Here is a 17,271-nt window from a genome sequence, read left to right as displayed (position 1 = left end):
CTATTCCTTCTGCCACCAGAGTGTAAACTCCAAAAAGGAGCTGCTTTATCAACCTAGATCACAGGATAAAAAAAATATGTGAAAGATAACATAAGTGACATCATAAGCAAGATATAAATACTTGTGTAAATTACTGAGGTCTGAGGTTAGGGACTTTTTTTTTTTATTAACCATAGTAAAGTCAAACAAAAATAAAGTTTACTTTGAAAAGAGGGTCCAGAGTGACTACGCTAGGAATCATAGACAAGGGTATAATAAGACATTTCTTCAAGAAAGAAGCAGACATGCATATAAGTTTAAAGGATTCATTCTTTTCTAGATTAAATTAGTGGAAGTCCTGATCAATCCCTGAGGAAATCTTTTTAATGCATTGATGACAGAAAAAAAAATTTATAAACATCCAAGTAGAAAAACTTATAGCTTACTTAAGCGAATATAAATAGAATTGATATAAACTTCTTTCTTATAAAACTATGTGCAAGACAAGCACAATCCACGGAATGTCGAAGAAATTAGTTGATGACGATATTATGAATGTTTAAGTTGTTTGTAAGTGAGGCCACACAAAGGCATGCTAAGATGGGTATATATTCAGAAAATATATTAATGGCATTTCTGGAGTTTCTTTATTGCAACTGTCAAAAACACTACATAAGTTAAAAATAAAGACATTTATCAGTTCTCAAAATTCTGTTGATAAATCCAGCTGCAGAAAGGGCAAGGTCACAGTGCAACTCAGAAACAAGAATCTAGGAACAGAAATCTATCAGGGTTCTCATTTCTCCCTGCCTCTTTCCCTGTGTCACATTGCTTCCCATCTGAAAAAAGTTGTATGTTGCAGCTTAGAAAGCCTGGTAAAAACTCCCAAAACCTGTGAGGACACAAATAGCAATAACAAAAAGAAAGTGAGGAGGAGAATTTGTTTTAAATTTGTTACAAAACATAATTTTAAAGTGAAAATTTTCAGAAGAGAAGCTCTTCAATAGTAAAATAATGTAATAATATCTGGATTAAAAATTCCAAACCATGTCCTTAGAGGTAGAAACAAGAATTAGAGACAAGGACTGGTAGCAAAAGCTTATTAAACTCTGAATAAATAAGACAAAGCACAGAACAGAGTGAGGAAAAGAAATAATTTCAGAGAGAATAAGTTTGAAAAATTTTATCTTTTACTATTTTACCATTAAGTGATAAATAATGAAAAGATTCTAGGTATTTTCTTTATGAAAAAGAAGTAACTTAAGCTAAACCATTAAGAAATTAAGATTTAGTGAGATAAAATCAGGAATAAGATAGAAAAAATATTATAATTCATAAATAAATCCAAGAGGTAATTTTTAAAAAGATGATATGGACAAACCTCTAGGAGCACAGAGAAATCAAAAGCACAATGCATTAAATATGAAAAGAAAATAAATTAAGAGAAAACATATTTGATATTCAATAAATATTTAATTTTCTCTAAGAAATAGATTTTGAGGAAAATATAAATTATGAAGACATATTCAAACAGATGTTGAGAACCCCAAAAAGACCAATAGTAATAGAAGAAATGAAAAAAGGAATTGCCAAAAACCCACACAAAGCTAATACTATATGCTTTTAGAATACACAAAAGTTGGAACCCATTTTTATGTAGATAGTACAATCAAATTGAAACCTGAAGAAAATATGCTTTATAGTCCTCAAAATAAATTCTAGGACTATAGACTTAAATCTACATAGTAAAAATTAAGAAAACGCAAGAGAACGTATGAATATTCAACTATCGTTTTAAATGATGATTAATAAGAGTCTAGTTAAATTATGAGACAGCACATGATAGACCATGATTTAGTCTAATACTGATAATAAAAATAATTATCTGTTCACATGAAAAGATATTTTTAAATTTTCAAATGCTTCTGCTACCTTTTGTTTAAAGATTTATTCTATTTTTGATGGGAGGGCATGAGTGGGGAGAGGGGTAGGCGGAGAGAATCTTCAAGTAGATCCCCTGCTGTGCACAGAGCTCCACACAGAGCTCAATCCCTGGACCCATGAGATCATGACCTGAGCCAAAACCAAGAGTCCAACTTTTTTTTTCTTTTTTTTTTTTTTTAAGATTTTATTTATCACAGAGAGAGAGCACAAGCAGGCAGAGGCAGAGAGAGAAGCAGGCACCCTGCTGAGCAAGGAGCCCGATGTAGGACTCGATCCCAGGACCCAGGGATTATGACCCAGCTAAAGGCAATACCTTAACCCACTGAGCCATCCAAGCATCTCAAGAGTCCAACTTTCAACCAATTGAGTAGCGCAGGCACCCCTCTACTACCATTTTTAAATAAAAAGTTGAAAATGTATTTACAGCAAACTATAACAATTGTTAATATTGGATGTGCACCCTGACTTTTGTATGCATATTTATGTAATTAGAGATAATACCTATTTAACAAAGACTATTTTAAGGATTGGCTTTAAAGAATATATTTATGTATATAAAAGTGTAGCTTAGATAATACACATTGACGTGGATTCACAGCTGTTTGAACAATTGCATTTAAGAAGTGTTGAATAAAATTGCTGTAATGGATTCAAATCTATGTCCTTTTCCTCTGTAACAATTTTATTACTGTCTTAGAACAAGTTAATGGAGGTGTGACAGATAAGACAAAAATGTACAGAGCTGAATGTAAAGAAACCAGTAGCAGTAGGGGCTATGTAAATGTGAAGACTGTGTGTCCTTTCTGAATGTATTCTAACTCAGTTTTTACTCTTCTCTATGCTTTGGAAGCCAAACCAAACTCATCCCCAGGACCTAGCAAGGATAAGAACAAAAGTTTGTGACCATGATGGGAATACTTCAGCTCAATTCGCCATGTAATTGAGCTATTCTATGCTTTTCACATATATTGATGCATTTCATCCTTATACTGAGGGGGTAGAAAGCAGGTAGTATATCCGTCTTACAGAAGAGATACCTGAGACATGAAAAGATTAATTTGTCTAAGGTCATATAGATTGTAAGTGGTAAAGCAGAAACTGGGACCCAGAGCTGGCCCCAGAGCTATCTATCACACGACCAACAGTTTTTAAGGTCCTACTTCGAAGCTCAGGCAACATACTTTTAATACAAATGAGTGAAACGGCCTTTTAGCAAACACATCATGTAATGATTGGCAAATACCAACTCAATGTGGAATGTGTTCTAGTGGGAGAGGAAGAAGTACATTTATAGCCGGGAGGAGCTCTGTCTCCTAGAGGCTAGTTTGTCATTTGTGGTTCTTTTCCTAAAACAATAACTCCTCCTCCAGCCACTCAGCCCCATATGTCCGTGGACTTCCTTTAGGCTCACTTACCAGTGTACAGACACTGCCAGGTATGTATGAATCCCAGCAATAATCATCGGATGAGCTCTAGGAGAGGGTAGAAGTAGAAGGTGGCAGTGTTCTTAGTCCTTATGTACATTTACATAACATTTTCCCAAACCAGGTGGTAAATTTTTAAGGTCTTGGATAAGGTCGGATGTATTTTCCCAAAATTCTTTATAACTTTTCATCTAGTTTTCCTTGGAAACCAGTGGGGTATTGTGGAAAGAATAGTGGTTTTGTGATTACCTAGGTCTGGAGGAATCCTGGCTTGGTCAGGGACAAGTTGAAGGACTGCGCAGAATAAGTTTAATTTCCATAACACTGTATTAAGTGGGAATAATGAAAACTATATAAGGCAGGTAGGTATTAGAATGAAACCTACTTTTCTTCCACCTTTGAAATATATTAATGAACTCATATACTCACAGCTCAGAGTGAAAGTAAACCTAATAAAAAGTATTAAGAAAATCTTGCAAGTATTTTTTATATGCATGAAATTAAAGCCCAAGACACATAAAAGATATATAAAAGAAAAATGTTATATTAAATCCCATCTTCTTGGCTAAAGGGAGGACCAAATTGTGTTTTATTCAATCCCCAAGACTAAGAAAACAGCAGTTTCCAACTTAAAACCAAATTAACAGCCTGTGGTTTCTGAAACAAATTACTCCAAAAGGACAGCAGATATCCCAGACCAGGAAACCAGGAGTGCTCTTCGGCTTTAGGCATTATAAAGTTAGATCTATGCCAATATGTGGTCATTTGTGAGAAGTTTCCACAAACTCTTGTCCTAGGAATACATAGTCCTGGGAGCACAGAGTGGGGAACTGAGGCACTGGCTAAGTCTAAACAGCCACATTGTACCAAGTTGTTTTAGTCACATAAAACTCCACATTATTTTTTTTTTTAAGATTCTATTATTTTATTTGACAGAGAGAGATCACGAGTAGGCAGAGGGGCAGGCAGAGAGAGAGAGAGGAGGAAGCAGGCTCCCCGCCAAGCAGAGTCCCGACTCGGGACTCGATCCTGGGACCCTGAGATCATGACCTGAGCTGAAGGCAGAGGTTCAACCCACTGAGCTACCCAGGCACCCAAAACTCCACATTATTTCTAACAGCAGACACCAGTACTGGGCTGGCCCATGCCCAATTTGTGTAATTGCTTTCTGTCATATTTCAGATCTCCCTGGTACTTTTAATTAGCCATAATTTATATTCTTCCCAGTTTACAATCAAAACTGCCTTGTATTGCAGTTGTAGGGTTACACAAAGACAGAAGCTAAATTAACAAACAACTAGTAAACTATTGTTATTTTTCATTTCTCTTTTGCTTTACGTTTCTATGGACTGCTTAATGTCAGGGAATACTGACATTTATATTGACTTAATAAGACCACTGAGGCTTCACCACAACCTAATATTAACATCTATGATGTTAGATTACAAATTAAAAAATAAATTCCCATTTGGGTATATACCTATACCTTAGGACAGAGATAAAGAAAAAAATAGGGGCCCCTGGGTGGCTCAGTGAGTTAAAGCCTCTGCTTTTGGCTCAGGTCATGATCCCAGGGACCTGGGATCCAGCCCCGCATGGGGCTCTCTGCTCGGCAGGGAGCCTGCTTCCTCCTCTCTCTCTGCCTGCCTCTCTGCCTACTTGTGATCTCTGTCTGTCAAATAAATAAATAAAATCTTTAAAAAAAAAAAAGAAAAGAATGAATCTTTTCTGAAAGAAAAAAAATCACTTCAGTATAAATAAAGAGTAGAGTATGTTCATTTTTTTTCAATATTTATTAGATTTCCACTTGTACCAAGTTCTGTTCTGGGCGTTGAGGTCCAGGGATGAATAAGAGATGATATTTCTGAGTAGTGGCCTTGTTCTCCGCTTTTCTCCCCACGTCCCGGAGGCCACTGTGTTTTTGTCAGCCTCCGACCCGCAGTCGGCCTGAGACGGAGCACCATGCCTTCAATTTAGTTGCAGAGTTCCGATGGAGAGATATTTGAAGTTGTTGTTGAAATCGCCAAACAGTCTGTGACTATCAAGACCATGTTGGAAGATTTGGGAATGGACGATGAAGGATATGATGATCCAGTTCCTCTACCAAATGTTAATGCAGCAATATTAAAAAAGGTCATTCAGTGGTGCACCCACCACAAAGGATGACCCCCCTCCTCCTGAGGATGATGAGAACAAAGAAAAGTGGACAGATGATATCCCAGTTTGGAACCAAGAATTCCTGAAAGTTGACCAAGGAACAATGTTTGAACTTATTCTGGCTGCGAACTACTTAGACATCAAAGGTTTGCTTGATGTTACATGCAAGACTGTTGCCAATATGATCAAGCGGAAAACTCCTGAGGAGATCCGCAAGACCTTCAATATCAAAAATGACTTTACTGAAGAAGAGGAAGCCCAGGTAGGCAAAGAGAACCAGTGGTGTGAAGAGAAGTGAAATGTTATGCCTGACACTGTAACACTGTAAGGATTGTTCCAAATACTAGGTGCACTGCTCTGTTTATAATTGTTAATATTAGACAAACAGTAGACAAATGGCAGCAGTGAATCAGCTGTTTAAGCAGAATATTGTCCTCCTTGCATGTGTAGTTTGAGTACAGATTCCAAACTTATGGCTGAGTTTCTTCTAGTAGGATCAAAAGTTTTTTTTTTCTTTGCTCTAAATAAACCTGAACTGTGAGTTCTCTATAGAAGGTGGCATTTTGTGCTTTCCCTCTCTTTGTAAAGCGATTTCTGCCTAGTTTATTATCTAGTTAACTTTAGTTTAATGACCTTTTAAAAGTTGGCATTGTAAATAAAACAAGTGGAAAAAAGTTTTCTGAAATAGAAAAAAAAAGATGATATTTCTCAGATCCTTAAAATTCACTAGTCCCTGTTTAACTCATTTAATATTCACAAGAGCTTTATGAGGTAAATACAAATGTAACCCCTATTTTATAGGTAAGAAACTGAGGCAAAATATGTTTTAATAATTTTCAAGAGATATGAACAGTTATAACCACACCTTCAAAGTTTGGCCATTGATGCCAATAACTGTGCCCTCCACCACTTGGACCATCTCTCCCATTGACAGAACAGTCCTGAGCTTTAATACTACATAGAGGAAAGTGGACAATAAACAGATTGACAGAAAAGCAAGAGACCTCTCTGCAAGTGATTACATGCAACTGTTGTGATGAGAATAAATAACATCACTGAATAAAAAAAATAATAATAAGTAGCTGCTTTAGGCTGGGTGATAAAGGAAGTTCTCTGTTTAAGCTGAGAGATCTAGAACACAAGAAGCCAGCTAAGCAAACATGAGGGGAACGATGTTTAAAGCTGAAAGAAGCTGGTGCCAGGACCAGGAGATGGAATAGATGTGGCATGTTTCAGGAATCAGAATCAGCCCAGAATGGCTGAAGTGCAAAGTCTAGAGGGGAAGAGGGTGAAATTTGACTGGATGCTGGCACAGGATTGTGAAGGACTTAAACAGGTTAAGGTATTTAGCTTTTAGGTGGAATGGGGAACTTTGGAGGATTTTAAAAAGGTAAACAGCAGGGGTGCCTCAGTGGCTCAGCGGGTTAAGCCTCTGCCTTCGGCTCAGGTCATGATCTCAGGGTCCTGGGATCGAGCCCCACCAGCAGGGAGCCTGCTTCTCCCTCTCTCTCTGCCTGCCTCTCTGCCTACGAGTGATCGCTCTGTTAAATAACTAAATAAAATTAAAAAAAAAAAAAGGTAAACAGTGCATTCTGTTATAATACTAACAGACTAACAGATAATGGACATTAAGAAGGGCATGTGATATAATGAGCACTGGGTGTTAAAGGCAACTGATGAATCACTGACTTCTACCTCTGAAAACAATAATACATTAATTAATTGAATTAACGTTAAAAACAAAATAAATAAATAAACTAGGAGTAGTAGGTAAACTTCCTGAATTTTTTTTAAAAGAAAAAGATGATTTTGAAGGGAAAATCTATTTAAGGTGTGGGCAAGAGTAGAAGGAGAGAGAATTTGATGCCTCACATAAGAGATGGACTCGGGTGCATTTGGAGATTATGAAAAAGAATAAGATAAATTTAGAATATGTTTCTGTTGACTTTGCTGATGAACATCTGAAGGGAAACAGGTGAGGAAAAAAGTATCAAGTAAGAACCAAGAATAGTCATTCATTAGGAAAACCTAAGTCTATTCCACCAAAGGACTTCTATAGTTTCTTCTGAGAATTCTTATTTAGACCAAAAAGATGATTAAATATGATATAAATTTTACTTTTTAAGGGTAGGATGGGTGAAAGAGATGAAGAGGATTAAGAATACACTTGCCATGATGAGCACTAAGTAATGTACAGAATTGGTGGATCACTGTATGGTACACCTGAAACTCATATAATACTGTCCATTAATTATACTGCAATAAAAATATAAATTTTACTTTTCTAACTCCATTATCTGTGTCAACAGACCTTTATGTTTAGTTCTTCATGTTTTAAGAAATGACTTAAGGCACATATGAGCACTCTTAGTTTTGTTTAATTTATTTGTTAATTTATATAACATATTTATGATTTGACAAGCCTGCCTAGAAATTTGCTTAATTGAAATCATTACTTAATACCACAGAAATAGTTACACAGAAGGGCATCTTGAACATGTGTTTTTGGTGAACAACACAGAAAAAAACCACTATTTTTAGCCACTGAATAGACCACTGAATTATCATGCTAAGCTCATCTCCATAAACAGAAGATAGTATATTTGCTTTTTAAATTAGGTGTGAGAGGATACATCATGGTCCTTAAGTTGTGTGAATAAAAGATGTCTAAGATAATTTAAATTGGACACTTTTTATACAAAATTTTTTAAATAAAGATTTTTGGAAAAATTCAAAGTATTTGCCATAGGTATTAATGGGATCTGAAATAACGGTAATAAATTTTGGTCATTAAACTTGAATTTTTGAGTTTATATATTTTTTTTCCTCTTCTAATATGCAATGTGTTTGTTTATGTTTGGGCCGATACTTTGACAGATTATTTATCCTGAGGCCCTTTTCCAGCACTATTTTGCAGTTAAAAAAATAACCTGATCTCAGATGATTTTGGTTAATTTTGGGTGGTCAAGAGATTAGAAGGAAGAAGACATGGGTGTATAATGATAGAATATTTATAGTAAGAGATTGCTATCAATCATCTATGATAAAGCTCACATTTTATAGCCCCCAGTGTCTCCTGGGCTCCAAACTTACTAGAAGAGTGTTTCCACCTGGACGTCCTATAGGCTGACCCAACCTGTCTAAAAATTATAATAATTTAGTTTCGCATTCCTTACTCCCATTAATAAAATTATCATTTACCCAGCTCTACAAGCTCTTGTGTTTAGAGCCTTCTGTAGCAATTTTATTATGATTATGGGCAATCTGTCACTAAGTCTGATTAATTTTACCTTCCAAATATATGTCCAGTTTATCCACTCCTCTGCTTTACCATCACCATGATTTAATGACTTTGTTTTTCCATCTCTTAGCTAGATTGTTGCAGTAGTTCCCTGACTCCTCTCTTCTGGCTCTTCTCCACCCCAGCTCAGCATCCACACTGGTACCAGTTAGCTTTCAAAAACACAAATTTCAGCGTAACAGTATTCATTGCTTTTGCACCACACCCCGTGCTCCATGCAATGAATACTGTTACGCTGAAAAGAAATTAAAAAAAAAAAAAAAGAAAAGAAATAAGAAATAGAGCTTCCCTATGACTCTGCAATTGCACTACTAGGTATTTACCTCAAAGATACAGCTGTAGTGAAAAGAAGGGACATCTGTACCCCAATGTTTATAGCAGCAATGGCCACAGTCGCCAAACTGAGGAAAGAACCAAGATGCCCTTCAACGGATGAATGGATAAGGAAGATGTGGTCCATATACACTATGGAGTATTATGCCTCCATCAGAAAGGATGAATACCCAACTTTTGTAGCAACATGGACGGGACTGGAAGAGATAATGCTGAGTGAAATAAGTCAAGCAGAGAGAGCCAATTATCATATGGTTTCACTTATTTGGGGAGCATAACAAATAACACGGAGGACATGGGGAGATGGAGGAGAAGGGAGTTGAGGGGAATTGGAGGCGGAGGTGAACCATGAGAGACTATGGACTCTGAAAAACAACCTGAAAGTTTTGAAGGGACTGGGGAGGGGGTTGGAGGTTGGGGTACCAGGTGGTGGGTATTATAGAGGGCACAGCTTGCATGGAGCACTGGGTGTGGTGAAAAAATAATGAATACTGTTTTTCTGAAAATAAATAAATTGGGAAAAAAAATCTTAAAGAAAAAAAAAACAAAAAAACCCCCACAAATTTGATTACCATTGATAAAATATTGATCTTTCTCCTTATCACCATCAAATTAAATCCACACAACTGAAGATGTGTTAACATCTCTTTACAAAGTGCCCTTACCTAATTTTACCATCATCTTCCATCTTTCAGTATCTCCCAACAGACTCTTAACTGTCCTCCAAAGAACTGAGTTACACTGTACCACTCAATGAGCCTCCTGAGCTTTTTAATACCTTGATTCAGTTTGCTTGAATTACTTTGCTCTCTTCTCATTTGAATATATTTATCACAAAATTGGATTTTTTACTTCTTTCCTATAAGAGAACCGTCTCTATAAAAGACTCAAAAGTGCTTGTTTTTATATCCTGTCAATTCATGCCTAACATTTCTCAGATTTCTAGTTGAAGTTAGCTGCTAGCTGCACCATGAACTCTGATTTCTCCATATTCTTTTATACCAGGTTCAATTTTTTGAAGGAATTTCACTAGGGCATTAGGACTATAGCTTCTGATTCAGTAATTCCGGGTTTGAAGACTTACATGTGTATTTCATTTGCTACTATACTTGAGAATAAAAGTGTAAATGCATAAGAATTTAGGCATAGAATCAGGACACCTTGCTTTGCTGTTACCAAATTCCAATCATAAATGATCTTGCTGGATCAAACCCCTTTCTATTCTTTTAGTGTCTCTTTGCTCCAAATTTTGTTTATAAAATCTCATCCCTAAAACATACATCTTCTACTACCCCAAATCTTTCTCTCTTCCCCTCCACCCCCCACCAAGAACAAGTTTGAACCAGGAGTCTTCTGGTAAGGAATGATACTAAATGAAGGTTCACAATTCTCCTACACGAGCACACCAGACACTACAGACAGTCTGGTATTTTCTTGTCTGCCTGATGATGAACAAAGATTATTTCTTAATTTTTTCAATGAAATTTGTTTCCTGGAATATATGATAAATTCTAAGGATGCTGCTATGTCTAAATGATAGGACAGATGCAGATAGATGACAGATTGTTATTCAGTATAATGGCCTAAAATATGCAGAGTGAAAGCTTCTAATTTTGAGTGTAATTACTCGCTCTGGTTGTATAATTGCTTGTCATCCAAGTTTTTTGTCCTAATAATAATAGGGATTTTTTTCCTTCTCTACAATTTCTCACTCAAAGGAGAATAAAATCTGACAAACGTATTGAAAACAATATATTAAAAATTATGTGGATATGTAATCATGATATATGTATAAAATTCCTTTTGAAAATGATGTGATAATATCATTACCATTTAGTCTAGTTCTTTATTGTTATCATGAAGAATCAAATCTGGGAGACTAAATGACTCTTTAAAAGTTATAAATATCTGAGCTCTTCGTTCCTAGGAATCTTAACTCTGAGTCTAGTGTCTCTTCCCTCATATCACACTGCTTCAATATTCTTTAGAGTTAGTATAATCCTTTCATATTTATATGGCTGGTTTCTTCTTATGCAGTCATATACCAAACCCCTTGTCACTGAATCTATGTGGAGTACAGAGAGGTTCAAATGAACAGGCATAGTGAGAATGGCCTAGAACAGGTCTCATCCTCTAAATCTGGCTTGTCTTTGTGTCCTCAGCTTTTGATGTGTATTGTCATATAAAAGTTAAGAAGGACAAGACTTTGAGATGCTATTAATAACATAGTGCTATAGATGAAATAAGACTTGTTCCCTTTTCACATTTTCTAAAGAATGTCATGCTCCTAGATGAAAGACCAGGTCCGGGGGGGCTACCAGTGCCACTCCATGCTTCTTCCAGATGTGATGATTCCTCTGCAGAAGTTTGAGTTGTCCTAGTAGTCTGGAGTGTGCTGTCCGTGGTGCTGAGGAACAGGTGCTAAATATAGCTCTGCTACAAAACCCTCTCCCAAATGCTTAGATAGGGCAGTATCTAACTTTGTGTTGCAGGACCCTGGAGGAAGCCATGAAAGACATGGAACTTAAAGTAACAGCTCAAAAAGGTAGCTTTGAGAAAACCTTATTTATAACCACAACTGAAGTTAAAATGAACAATTCACATCACTAGGAGAAACAGATTTAAATTTAGTTGTAACTATTCTACTTTTCTGAAAAGTAATACTCTTTATATGCTTTAAAAATTAGAGCAAGAAGGGCACCCAGGTGCTCAGTTGTTTAAACATCTGTCTTCAGCTCAGGTCATGATTCCAGGGTCCTGGCATCAAGACCCATATTGGCCTTCTTGTTCAGTGGGGAATCTGCTTCTCCCTTTCCCTCTGCCTCTCCCCACTGCTCCTGCTCTCCCTCTCTCTCTTTGCTCATGTGCTATCTCTTTCTTTCCATCTCTCTCAAATAAATATATAAAATATTCTTTTTAATGTAGAACAAGAGCTTTGGTTGCTGTGCTCCTAGTTGTATTTCCTTCCAAAAATTTAAAGTAGTTTAGTGTGATCTGATATAGAATACCTGTTAACCAAAAGAATAAAATTATCCAGAGAAAATTAAGTACAATTGACCCTGTGGATATAGGAAAACTAGACAGGTGTTACAATTCAGTTTTAAGCTGAGGTCTATATGAAATGAGAAAGCAGGAGCACTAGTGGACATAGAAAGGTAGAAGTACCTCCTACTGTGTAAGTTACTGCATATTTAGAAGACACCCTCCATCTGTAGACCCTCCATATACAAATATCTCCTCATTCAACTGCTATACACTTGAAAATGGATATGCATAGGAGATATGCACCTAATTATTCCAAATGGCTTTGGCTACTTTACTATTCATTTTTCTGGAGTAGATACACTGTATTCTAATTGGAGATATTCTCTATGATGCACATAGAATCAAGATTGCAAGCTAAAGTGCACCCCTGGCCCATCTCAGATCAGCAGTGCACAATTTTTATTGGCATCCAAGCCTACTGAACTTGATCTTTGCTAGTGCTATGTGAGGTCTCCCAAGAATTCCTGAAATGTGAAGTTATGTGCCTACTGGAAATACGAGTCTCCATCTCATATATTTTAGTTACAATTACTTCTCATCTCATTCAAAGTAGAATGCTGTCCTAATAAGAGGTAGTTCTAAGATTCATTTTGGAGTACTCCAACCATGCTAATATCATAATCATCATACCCAATCTCTCTGAGTTTCAAACTCAGTATGAAGGAAGTATGAATATGTATAAAGGAAGTATGAAGTATGAAGGAAGACAATTGAGAGTGTGTAGGGGCCACAAAAGCAATAACAGTGATAAATGTCACTGCAAGCTAGGTGCTCAAAGGCACTATCTGTGCTACTTGTTCAGAACTGATGTCTCTGTAAACACTTATCTCTACATCTTTCTCTACTTCCTCATGTCTTGGGCATTGTTGATACTTTCTACGAAGTGGGTCCATTTTACAAATATTTACTGTAATTAATCACTGTTGAAGACATTACTTTATTCCTCATTCACTTTGTTCTTGTTGTGTCCCTGTTGTTGAGCAGTTTCTCTTCTCTTTCCATTCTGCATTGCTTTTGTGTTTTTTCTGTTCTTAAGTCCTGTGATGACCTACTCCAACTACTTTCCAAACCTTACATCCCGAATGTCCAACGGCCTTTTCAATATTTCTGCCTTAGCATCTTGCTGTTCCTGCAAATCAACATATCCAAAACTGAACCCATTTCTGTACACACACACACACACACACACACACACACACACACTTTATTGTCATTTCAATATTTACTCTCCAAGAATTAAACTAACATCCATATTTATCCACATCAAACTTCTGGCAGTAATCCTTTCTGCCATCAACAACCACATTTCCACATTTCCCCCCAATACTCATTCACGGAAACTATTTCCTATCCATGGAAGCTTGTAAATAGCCACTGGATGTTTTCAGTTCTTTCTACCTTTAGCACCATGAACTCAGTGCAGTCACTCTCAACTCTTACCTGAATTGCTATAACAGCCTTGCTTTTATTGATGCCCAGCACTACAGTCCTCATTGAGTCTTCATAAAGAATCCATAGTAATTTTTTAAAACTCTTATTACATTGATTTTCTTAGACCCTTTCCCGTCTTTTCAGTGCCATTAGGATGAAAATCAAACCCGCCAGATCTGACTCCTTATTATTTTTCTAGCCTTTCTGCTGCTACTTCTCTACCTCCCTTTGTTCTATGTTCCAATTATATTGACTTTTTAAAATTTACTGAATAGGCCATGTTCTCTCTTGACTTCTGATCTTTACATGTTTTTTCTCCTATCTGGATATTTTCCTCTCTTCTCATTATGTAGCTAACTTGTACTGATCAGTCAGCTCTCAGTTTAAACCTTACTTTCTCTAAGAATCCATTATTGTAGCTCCCTCATTCCCTCTGCACAACCTGAGATACATTGTTCTCCTTGCTCCTTGTATTTCCACCGTACCACTTATGAGCATTCCTTTCTTCCTCTTTATCTCTAATGTCTAGCACAATACTTGGCACAATGGACACTAAGTATTTATTGGAGGATGAACAAAGTACAAAGTGTGTTTTTTTTTCCATTGAGTTAATATGTATTCTTGTTCTGTCTACAGTAAGACAATGCTGCCTTACATGCAAATTACAGACACATCTATAAGTTTAGTGTATCTGCAGAGAAACAGAGAGGAAAAAGAATGGAGGTTGAGGTTAGAAGAAATAGGGAATGGAGGGTGGTTTCATGCCAGATACAGTTCTTCAAGGCTTTAAGCCAATTAAAACTTATAAAACTTAAAAAAAAAGGTAACTTGGAGTTCTTTTTATCATAAAAAGTTATTTACTTTGATTTGCCTTTCAGCATTTTGGGAATACTTATTTAAGAGGAATGGAAGAATTAAAAAGACCAGAACTCTGCAGATTCTTGACTTTCATGGTTTCCTTTTATTTAGTCTCAGGAGAAAATAGATAAGCTGTAAATGACTTCTTGAGATACTCTTAACAAAATTATTGCTATCTGGGTTTAGAATTAATGATGTGACCTTTTATAGAAATTAGAAAATGTATGCTGCTAACTATGATTTACTTAAAGATTAAATAGGCTCTGTATTACCTTTACACATATCTGCAAGAAAGTCTCTTGGGAGTTTGAGAAACATACATGGGGTTAGGAATTTTAACAACAGATCTGGAATTTTTTAACAACAAAAATGAATAGTGTGTAAATAATCTAAAATTGTTTACAAATTAGTTATTGCACTTCTATAGTAAATGGATATACACTGAAATTTTTGTGCACTAGTTGATATAATAAAAACAAAATACAACAATAGGCTGAACTATATGATTTTTAATTCTACTAGTTACTAGTTTATAACATTTCCTGAGCTGACAATAAGGTGACCAGATTTTTCCCCCTACTCAGGCACTATATATATAAATGGTCATTTAAAAAAAAAAACATATCTGCCTACCAGCCCCTCCCAATCTCCCTTAGCCTGCTCCCTCCTTTCCTCTGTGTGTGTGTGTGTGTGTGTGTGTGTGTGTATGAAGTCAGTGAGAATCACATCTGGCTTGGTTTGGAGATCCTACTAAGAACTAAGATGGATTAGCTTCATTTATGGATCATGATACCATTTGTTTCATGTAATAATAATATTACAACACTATTATGTAATAATATAATATATTCAATATAATAATATTCAGAGTTCTGCTCTTTCTAAAGTCCCACCAAGTAATCTATGTTTATATGCATTTATATATATTAAACACTTTATATAAAGTTTTCAGAAGATGAGAATTTACAGAGTTCCAGCTTTTCACCATTCTGCTCCCTTCTCTGCCGTTCCCCAAACCCCTTTTTCTCATGAAGAGATGTTCCATCTTTTTGCTTGCTGTGTGGTAACATGTCTTTTGCCTTTCAGTGTCTTCTCTTCCCTTCCCATAAGGAGCTTATCTAGCTATTTCCTTAAGCAAAAATTACTCTCTCACTAGAAGTATTCTGTCTTCACCTACTTTTTTTAAAAAGCAAAACCCAAAGAACTTTACCATGTTACAATAAAGTTGTGTCTTTTAAAAACTAATAAGCCTATTTGTTTATACTTTAACCATTTTCTAATAAAGTAATAAGGTTATGTTGATTCATAATTATAAGTTTGTGGGAAAGAAAGTAGTACCAGTAGTCTTTTAATGGTAATGAAGATATAATTAAGTAGTCTAAATTTCAAACTGATTACTTTTTGGCATTTTACAGTAATGGAACTATTATAAACAGTGCTTAGCAAATTTTTTACAATTGTAAGTAAGTTAATAAATGAACATTTGGATGACCAAATATGTATGATTGGCATGTATATTATGCAAAATTATAATAACTTAAGAGCAATTAGTCTAAGTCATATTTCATGAACTATTGAAGTATCTATTTGTGACTGAATACATTATAGTTTCCCTTTTATTACTTTTAAAATGAGTACTATTTCACCTTCTTAGAGAAGTAATTCAGAATTAACATCACTTTACTGAATAAATTAGATAAGCTTGAGATGAAAGTTATGTACTGAATTGATCCTTTACAACAACCAGGGAAGAAAATCCTTTGCTTTAAGGAATGGATACAATACAGATGATGGAAACAAAATAAGGCTAGAAAATTTGATTCTGGTGTTTGAATTGGGCAAGTATTGAACACAATATCTGAATTCATTTCAATTCTACCTTGTTTGTAGAAGAAAAACAGGTTCCTCTTTAATTTTTTATGTTCCTTATGTTCTTTTTTATTTTTATTTTTTTCCTACCATATCTTGAATAGTAAAACGGGAAATTAGAAAAAAGAAAACTAACAAAAATCAAAATGAGGAGTCATTAGAGGAACAGTTGGCAGCATAAAATGTTAGCTATTGACCTTTGAAACTTTTCTGTCCTAGTTATCGATAGAGTATTTTCTATGAGAGAGCTGGTGAATCACCCATTCAATCAATAAATCTCCTTCATGGAAGTTGTGTTGTTGCCCAAGATATGATAAGGCCAGCTAATGTCCCTAGATCCTAAAAAGCTATTAGGTTCTACAAGACAACACTATTCTTTAAGACTTCCTGGGATAAGGCAAAGAATACAAAAAATTACTACCATTAAATTAAATAAAAAGGCAAAGCTACCAACTCTACTCTGTAATCTTGGAATAACTGGAGTTAGTTAAAACCCCACATTATTGCCCTTATGTGTTTTGAGTCTCAGTGTGAAGCTGGTCTTGGCAGATATACTTGAGTCACCTCTGAGTCACTTAGAATGTCCTGGAAGGATGGCAGATGCAACCAGAATGATCAGAAATACATTCTAAAACAAATTAATGATACTGTTTGTATTCTCTGCTGAGTACATAATGACAAGACCTTGGCCAACATTATTTAATGGAAAGAAAATTCACAGGCACCAGTTTTGCTTTATGGAGTTGTAAGAGGTTACACCAAAGATTCAAAGATCACAGACCAGATATTCAGAGACGTTTTTCCTTATTTCCATCATTCTATCTTTTATGTCCAGTGCCAAAACTTATACACTGATTTTTGGAGTGGGGGGGGGCACTTAAGGTCAAGAATAAGAAAAACAAATGAGGAAAATATCAGAATCACTAAGTT

General features: G+C 35.7%; 1 pseudogene; it reads left to right on the top strand.

The window, feature by feature from the left end:
* The first annotated feature begins 5,309 nt into the window (after nucleotides 1-5,309).
* On the top strand, nucleotides 5,310-6,053 carry LOC122898623 (annotated as a pseudogene).
* The last annotated feature ends 11,218 nt before the right edge of the window (nucleotides 6,054-17,271 follow it).

This window comes from Neovison vison, chromosome 1 (assembly GCF_020171115.1).
Source record: "Neovison vison isolate M4711 chromosome 1, ASM_NN_V1, whole genome shotgun sequence".
Taxonomy (NCBI): domain Eukaryota; kingdom Metazoa; phylum Chordata; class Mammalia; order Carnivora; family Mustelidae; genus Neogale; species Neogale vison.
Note: the sequence above shows the minus strand (reverse complement) of the source record. Positions and strands in the feature narration are given on the sequence as shown.